Source organism: Gigantopelta aegis, chromosome 3, assembly GCF_016097555.1.
Source record: "Gigantopelta aegis isolate Gae_Host chromosome 3, Gae_host_genome, whole genome shotgun sequence".
NCBI classification, from domain to species: domain Eukaryota; kingdom Metazoa; phylum Mollusca; class Gastropoda; order Neomphalida; family Peltospiridae; genus Gigantopelta; species Gigantopelta aegis.
In genome coordinates, this window is record NC_054701.1 from 42,734,327 (window position 1) to 42,742,798 (window position 8,472).

Genomic DNA, 8,472 nt, shown 5'->3' on the forward strand with positions numbered 1-8,472 from the left:
AGGGACAGACCCTAGTGTTTAAATACTACAACATATTTTTCACTATTAGAGCCGCCTATGATCACTGAAATCAAACATTACTTATATTTTATTCTTTAGATTATCAATTTCCGTAGAACCGAAGTGTTTCTGGTCATCCTGGTGTTTGTAGTACCAAAAATTGCATTTTTTTTCATATTTTTAAAAACGCACGTGCATCTGAGAAGTAGCAGTTTATTGATTCGAGTTCTAGTCTAATTTTAAGGATCTTTCCTGTTATAACGCCACAAACTCTTTTTTCACTCTATTGTAACTTTATCCAAATGAGTTACAGGTTTGTAAATTATCTAAACTTAGTGTCCATTTTTCACGGGTTAAAACTACGGTCTGCGCTTTTAATCTATACAATTTGATGATAGTTTGTGAAGAAACCTTTTATTTCCATACATGTAGCTTGCAAAAATATGTTATGAGAGTTGGTATGGGTTTGAAAGTTAATAATATGTTTTTGTATGAGTTTTAGCATTATACGATATATATATACATGCATAGTTATATGTCAATTCGTCGGTTTCCTTTTGCCGCCACTGGACAATAGGCACAGACTTTTCTTTCAGTAGCCTCTATATTATAGAGACATTAAAACCTTTATTGAATAAACAACCCACATAAATATAACTAGTCGAGTGTGTCCTGTACAGAGTGCATGAACCGAAAAGAGAGCAGGGAATTTGTCGCCATTGTAACATGCTTTTCACCTAACCGAGCCTTCTTAACGAATATTTAAGCTATGTATTAATTATAATACAATGTATTATTTCTTTAGTACCACAAATCATAATGTGTCCAATGTAATGTTTTCATAATATAAAATAGGAGAGAGAGAGAGAGACAGACAGAGAGAGAGAGAGAGAGAGAGAGAGAGAGAGAGAGAGAGAGAGAGAGAGAGAGAGAGAGAGTGACCTCGGTGGCGTCGTGGTAAAGCCATTGGACATAAGGCTAGTAGGTACAGGGTTCGCAGCCCAGTACCGGTTCCCACCCAGAGCGAGTTTTAACAACTCAGTGGGTTGGTGAAAGGCCACTACACCCACTTCTCTCTAACTAACCACTAACAATTAACAACTAACCTACTGTTCTGGACAGACATCCCAGATAGCTGAGGTGTGCGCCCAGGACAGCGTGCTTGAACCTTAATTGAATATAAGGACGAAAAAACAAGCTGAAGTGAAATGAAAAATGTGCGTGTGAGAGTACGAAAATTAAATAAAATTACAGAATGAATAGAAATATAAATTCATTTAAACAAATAATTTAATTTGGTTTATAGATACATATATATGCATATTATAATACGTTTGTTATACTAATTGGTGTAGATTTGTGTACTTAAATATAGATTAGTGTATCACAGGGAAGCATCATTATAAACAGATATTTCTTGCTAACTAATCAGAGCTTTAGAATTACGTATGTCTGTAACTACATTACGCTTTGTTGTGAACCTATGTATATATGCATGTACTTCCGCCGAATAATGTATTGCGTAAGGTAAATATTACACTATAAGCTTTACAAACCTCCGTTATCTCAGTTCTTTCAGCCGAGCGGTGACATAATCTTATGTTAGTGACAGCCTAGCCGCCTTGAGCGACATAGTCCGGTGCATCTGTGCTGTCACATTGTATCAAACTGGGAGATACAGGGCTGTTTGAGAGGTAGGGGCAGGTTCTACTACCACCGGCCCCTTTTGGTTAAATAATATTTAGACAGTAATACTGGATTGGCTAACAGGCAAGACCTTTCCCTGCTCCATACCCCCAAAACTGACAACTTTATCCGATATATTTTTCATAATGGAATGTTGCTAAGCATTCAGTAATTCCACATCACATAAATTTACATGTATGTGAAAATGTTACATAATTTTACTTTACGAGTAAACGTACGTAGCTTTTCGCAAATGATCATATTGGTTCATATTTTATAACGAAAAAACAAAACAAACAAAAATAACTACCACCCCCCCCCCCCAAAAAAAACCCCCAAAAAACAACAAAAACAACCCTTAACCAATAACTTAAAATTTGCACTAATCTTCAAAAGAATGGGACGTAGCTTAGTAGTAGCCCGCCTGATGGGCGGTCGGTCTAGGATCGATCCCAGTCGGTGAGCCCATTGGGCTATTTCTCGTTCCAGCCAGTGCACCACGACTAGTATATCAAAGGCCCTGGTATGTGCTATCTTGTCTGTGGGATGGTGCATATAAAAGATCCCTTGCTATTAATGAAAAAATTTACCGGGTTTCCTCTGTAAGACTATATGTCAGAATAACCAAATGTCTGACATCCAATAGCCGATGATTAGTATAGCAATGTGTTCTAGTGGTGTCGTTAAACAAAACAAACTTTTTAAAAGATCCCTTGATAGTAATGGAAAACTAGCGGGTTCCCTATCAAAGACTACATGTCAAAATTACCAAATGTTTGACATCCAATAACCCAATGATTAATGAATCAATGTGCTCTGGTGGTGTCGTTAAACAAAACAAACTTTAACTCATCTGGAAAAGATTGCAGCCTTGAGCCATTAATTTTGACAGCTCTTTTTGAAATAATTTTGATTAAAAAAAAAACATCACTGAAAACCCCCACCCCAAAACATAAAAACAACAACGCTATGCTAATAATTAGTTAAAATTACCACCAACCACCCACACCCAGAGGGCAATCACCGAACTTGTTGACATCAGCCTCTATAATTATTAATAAGTTCATTGCTGATTTAACAATGTCCAAGGCCTCCATACGTCGTTTTGCTGAATCGAATTAGCGTGACGTGTATGGCACGAGATTCGTGGACAGATCGTAGTCACCGATAGAGCAAAGACACCCGCCAAATAAGATCATGTGTACCAAGGTACTGATAGGTGAAAGCAGTCCCACAACTAGTGTAAACTGAACCCAGATAGCATGACAAAAGTATTTGTGTCAGCTGATGACTGGCGGCAATTAGTATATATGTCGGTTGAAACTTGTCCGTGCGATTAAGTTCATTGATGAATTCTACAGTAGTAGGCCTTCTAGTGTAACGAGAGAAAAAAAATGCATGTGACTTTCAGTCAGTTATAAAAAATCCATTAAAAATTGATATTTCTGTGACCACAGAGTGAAGAAAATGTATGCATATTTATACTGTTATAAATAGGCCTATACTACAAGCAACCACCAATCATTAAGGAAAATTAAATGTTATATTTAAAGATACATTATCGTAGCTTCGAATATTATATTTTGCAATTTACACATTTTTTTTTTATAAATCAGCTGCAAATTAGTTGCCCCGACAAGTAACCTTTGCATAAAATAATGAATATCAAAATTAAATGTTATATTTAAAGATACATTATCGTAGCTGCAAATGTTATAGTTTGCAATTTTACACAGTTGTATGTGATAAATCAACTACGCAACTACACGTAACCTTTACATAATTAATTAAAACATATTAACCCTTTATAGATAGATGTTCCTATAACTGTTTTTCATTTATGAAAAACAACAACCCCAAAAAACCCAACAACCTCCCACTTTTTCAACAGCGAAACATTATGCTATTCAAAATATTAAAAAGTTTTGCAATTCCAGTTTATTGTGTTGTTTAGTAATACTTTTAAAATGATGTGCGATACAAAATTTGATGGGTTTTTTTTTTTTTTTTTTTTTTTTTTTTTTTTCATTTTTTTTTAAAGGCATACAATTGATAATAATATATTCAACATGTACTTCGTATGACGTACTTAAAACTATAATCGATTGGCCCAACATTTTCTTCAACGACAGTTCGTAGTCATTTTCGCAGGCTGAAATGCAATTCTTTGCTTGTTCGGAGGCTTTTTGTTCCCTTTTAAGTCTCCCATCTGAAACCGTATGGAATGTAACTAATACAGACAACGGTCGTGGGGTCAAGTTCACAGTGTAGAAAATGTGGAAATGTTTGATAAAAGAACTCTCGAGCATGCACACATGGAAATGCATTTCATCCCAAAAAAGTACGGACTGCGACAGAAGATGGTGAAACTGTTGAGCAGTTTCTCGATGACAACATTGTTTTGACATTACTAACTATATGGGTCAACAGACAACATAATAATACTTTTTATTTTATTTTATTAATTTTGTTTTAATTTTTTTTTTTTGGGGGGGGGGGTGGGCAGATTTTCTACATTCTGGTGTGTATGTGTGTTTCGCTATTCTACTTTTAAAAATTGGGACTTTTAAAATGTTTAAATTTAATTTCATTCAATTCAATTTCAATTTAAATTCAGTTCAATTTAAATTCAATTCAATTCATTTCAGTCCAATTCACTTTAGTTCAGTTCAGTTCAGTTCAGTTCAGTCCAAGCCCATTTCATTTCATTTAATTTTATTTTTGTTTTATATTATTTTATTTTATTTTATTTTACGTATCAGTCATCCGATAGTATTACGTACGGAGGAAAACAACATCGAAAACTAATATTTATCTAGAACAACTGATAACATCCTGACTCACTTTAGACCTGTTGATATATTAATTCTACCTGTCAAGAGTTTTACATGTAACAATCAGCCGTTTATTCATTAGTATAAATGCTGACAAGGCATGCTGTCTGACTAGAACAAAACTTGTAAACATGTGACAGATATTATTTATTACCTCCTTTATATGACAAAACACGTGCAAACAACCATGACAATTTATGTGTCGTCATGCACATTGTGTGGTTAGTTGAGGTGTCACTTGAGGCAAACATTTGTCCGGGTCAACCAGGCAATGTGTAACACTAACTGGACAATAAAATAAGCTTAGCAAAATACATTGTAAAAGAAACATACTCCGGGTCACAGTCATGTCAGCTTAACCTTGTTCAAAGTAAGGTGTAAAGTGCATGCTGATGTATGTTTTACTGTCCATATTTACTTTTTGTCCGTTTACTCAACATCTTAATAAGATTATATTGCTGCTGCTGGTGGTGCTGGTGTTGTTGTTGTTGTTGTTGTTATTGTTGCTGTTCTTTCTCTCTTCTCCCCCCCCCCCCCATCTTTAAAACCAAGATTGTAACGATTATTTTGTGTTTGCAAAATTATTGTGTGAAAAATGTCATTTTAAAACGAGAGAGAGAGAGAGAGAGAGAGAGAGAGAGAGAGGAGAGAGACAGACATACACAGAGAGAGAGAGAGAGAGAGAGAGAGAGAGAGAGAGAGAGAGAGAGATAGAGAAGAGAGAGAGAGAGAGAGAGAATGAGAGAGACAGGCAGACAGACACACACACACAGAGAGAGAGAGAGAGAGAGAGAGAGAGAGAGAGAGAGAGAGAGAGAGAGAGAGAGCCCTTTTAAATATCAAATTTAATGCTGCATTAACAATGAATGAATGAATGAATGAATAGATATAGATATTGATTAATAGACGAAAAAAGTAATGCATGGATGGGTAGATGAATGGATGGATGGACACTTGAATGGGTGGATAAATGAATGAATGAAAATATTAAAGGTTGTATTGTTTAACGACACCACTAGAGCACATCGGCTATTGGATGTGAAAGACTTGTTAATTCTAGAAACCCGATTTCATTTTATCATCAGCTACATAGGATTTTTTTTATATAGGCCTACACTTGAATGAATGCATGAACGAACGAACGAACGAACGAACGAACCAGCAGACATGTGTCTGGGTTCTCCACCCCCAACTCACAAGTGGTCACTAGTGGAACTGTCCCGGCTATGTAAGTGACAGATCATTTTGAAATTTAATCCCGCGAGTCCGACCATCTATATCTGTCGAAAACCACAGTCGGGGTCAGTCCGGGATTAGCCCGTCACCGAACGTCAACTCCGATCTATGGTTATGAACCACCGGCCAATTCGTGTCTCCACCTACAGGCGCGTGTGCAGGGTCGGATCGAAGGGGTGGGTTTGTTTTTTAGGGAGGGGGTAGGGGCTAACTCGTGAAAAGGGCATCCCAATAAAAATATATATATTAAAAAAAACACAGAAAAAAGAGGCGCTTGAATATATTTAGGGGGCGGCCCCAGAATCCACCTCTAGAGTTAAGAGATTTTTGCTGGATGCGGGTAAGGTAGGGTGGGTTAGTCTGTGGAGGGCATTAAAATGTACAGTAAAACATCGGCTCTGTAGGAACTTTATACAATACATATATATAATTATTATTATGCACGTATATGCCCACATATATAAGACATCCCCCGAACCCTGTACCTGAAGCCATCGGTCTACAGTCTGGTATGTACTGGGTTCGGATCCCAGTCGAGGCATGGACTTTTTAATCCAGATACCGACTCCAAACCCTGAGTGAGTGCTCCGCAAGGCTCAATGGGTAGGTGTAAACCACTTGCACCGACCAGTGATCCATAACTTGTTCAACAAAGGACATGGTTTGTGCTATCCTGCCTCTGGGAAGCGCAAATAAAAGATCCCTTGCTGCTAATCGGAAAGAGTAGCCCATGTAGTGGCGACAGCGGGTTTCCTCTCCAAATCTGTGTGGTCCTTAACCATATGTCTGACGCCATATAACCGTAAATAAAATGTGTTGAGTGCGTCATTAAATAAAACATTTTTTTCTGTACCTGAACGCTCCTAGCTCTTCCTATGACCTACCGTCACTGGTTACCAAAACTGGCCTGGCATGCCAGTGCAAGCCCTAGCCCATAATGACTTTTACAGACACCTCTCTCATTAACCACTAGCAATTAACACCCAATTAACCCGTCCGTATTTATAGCTATGCACGTACTGACCACAACGGCGTGTTTCGATATTCACTGGAGATTTTAGAACGAAAATGAAATCTTCCGTAAAGTTCACGTGAAGCTAGTTATTCAATGGTGTAAGAAGATGCCAAAACAAAACGTGTGTGGGGGTGGGGGGGGGGGGGCACACACACACATAAATACATATAAACCATCGCTGCTGCTACTGGATCAAGAAAGGGGGAGGGGGCACTCCCCGCTTCCAACGCCAGTGCTATTTAAAGGCTGCCAATGGTAAAATGGTAGTTTTTAGTTTTTTTGAGACGAATCATAGTCACTTCGTACCCAAGACATATCGTACCTTGGTCATTTCGTACCATTGCAAAAAGTCATTTCGTACCCTAGTCATTTCGTACCATTGTGAAAAGTCATTTCGTACCCCAGTCATTTCGTATCCTAGTCATTTCGTACCCTAGTCATTTCATTCCAGTAGGCCTATATAGAAAACGAATTGACTATAGCATAAAAACAGTGGGTTTTGTTTTAAAACTTTATTTTGACAGTTTGAAAACCAGAACACGTTATTGTGCAGCATATCGTTATTGAGACCCATAATACCTGTCAACTGTTATTTCCATTTTACCTGACAAGAGCCGTATATGGTATTTACTACTAACTGCCAACTTCGATTTTGTGTAAAATGGCTCCACATAATTAATCAAAAACAACAAAACAATATAATGGACCAACAAAATATTATTTATTTATTAGGTCTTCTTTTCAAACTTGCTTATTTGCATCTTATTTGTTTAAGAAATAAACAATAACAGCCATTAAAACAGTAACTACCTTACTGATTGCCAAATTAGCCAATTGCTAATGTTTATACAAAGTGGCAATAATTTTTAGTCTTTTGCTGATAAAATATCCCTTAAATTAACCACAAATTTGTAATTTAATGTTATTTTGTAGACACATGGTCTATATAATGAGATGCGAGGGCAAAACAAAGCAAAACACAAGAAACTAACAAACCCGCAACTGCTGCTGCATATAATCTCTTAAAGATTAGCAGCAAAGTGCGTCTCAAGGGCCGATTAATTTCCATGTGCCCATAAGGTTGTTTTTTTTCATACATATGCTCAGTTTTTGGCGCTGTGCTGGAGAGGACCGTTTCCCGTGTCTCGTGCTTGCACCGAGCCCACGCAGCACCAGAAATCGCACTCGTGGAAAACGGCCCCTGACCTGAAGGACACTTCCCATAGACAAGGCAACATCAACCAAAGCTCTTGATATACCAGTTGTGGAGCAATGGTTAGAACTTTTTGGATTTGTTTGTTTATATTCAAGAGGTGAAAAGCAATAGGCTTAGCTATTACTCAGCTGCCTCCCCCACCTCGTCCCTCCCGAGAACAGAAATAATTTTGTTGTGTACAAAACTCACTATGGATTGAAGTCAGTATTGGGATGCGAACCCAGTTCATAACAGTTTATTACCACTACCCCTCTGAATTATTATGCTTATGAAGAAACAGAAATTATTGATAATTACAGAAGAGTTCATTTTTTACTTAATCTATTACTACGAGTCATTAGTAGGGGATCAGGTTTGTGAAAACAAGCATATATACTTTCAAATATTGAAATATTTCTTGTAAATATATATTTTTTTCATACGCTATTTTCATTAACTTTGTTATCTTCAATAAGTATTCTTAATTGTATTACCAAGAATGACGT